Genomic DNA, 1,102 nt, shown 5'->3' with positions numbered 1-1,102 from the left:
TTGAGTCAGTGGAGAAGTGCATCTCGTATTTTAACCTAAGACTTCAGCTCCCACACACGACTGGACAGAGGGGTGTGTTAGCCTGATCTTCAGTTTTCTCATTGGGAAAGCACTTGTTCCACTGTTGGAACCAAGTCCTCCTCCCTGGGCACTTCTGATGCCCACTGCAGAAGCTCCGGGGCTCCTGCTCTCAGCTTCTGTCACAGCACTTAGCTTGTCCGGATAAGAGTCACCTGAATTTTTCCTAAACATCATTCCAAGTACTCTGATTTTGGGGATTGGCAAGAACAAACTAAATCAGAATTCAGAGTTCCTGATGGCTTCACATGTTGCATTGCAGCTGAGGCCCCCTGTCCTAAGTGGGCTCAACCGGCCTAGCACACTCCTCTTGGTGGCTTTGGGTGGGTCAGCCTTGCCCAATTTGGGGTCATAGACCTCAGTTATTCATTTAACCAATGGCCATTGAGGGCTTACCCAGTGCCACACTTTGAGACAAGCATGGGTGTCCTGAAAAGAAAGTGTTGGCAAGAAAACATGAACCCACCATTGGACTCTCAACTCAAACCTTACTGAAGTCAGTGGCTATAGCTTTATCTGCAAAGGACCCCAAAGTGAGGATCCCACATTGTTACTACTGGCTCTTCATCCCACCCTCTGGAGATGCTAAGGAAACTCTTCCCCACCTTTTCTAGTGATGGAGTAGGAACTTTGCATAGGACAAACCTTCACGATAGGTTACTCTAGTATATTCCCTCATAAAGTCCAATAGGTAAATTAGTCTTGGCAGCAGAAGGAACAGCAGGAGAAGTAAGTGATTCATCATCTAGAATCCAGAAAATTTGCACCAACAGATGGCAGGTGGTTATAACACAACAGTTCTTGCCCTGAGAATATCTGGGGACCCAGCCAACAGCCTTCAAGGCAGGGCACTCCTGCGGAAGAGATGGCTTGTGAACATGACTGTGGACCCAGAGTCACCCCAGAGCTCCCATATAAAATGCTTCACAGACAGAGAAACTAAGAGCAGCCTTGGGGCATTCATTCCAATTAATAACCTTAAAGACTAGAGCCAGATCCACCTGCATTACAAAAGCAGGCATTC

Source organism: Pan troglodytes, chromosome 1, assembly GCF_028858775.2.
Source record: "Pan troglodytes isolate AG18354 chromosome 1, NHGRI_mPanTro3-v2.0_pri, whole genome shotgun sequence".
Classification (NCBI taxonomy): domain Eukaryota; kingdom Metazoa; phylum Chordata; class Mammalia; order Primates; family Hominidae; genus Pan; species Pan troglodytes.
This window is presented reverse-complemented; position numbering follows the sequence as displayed.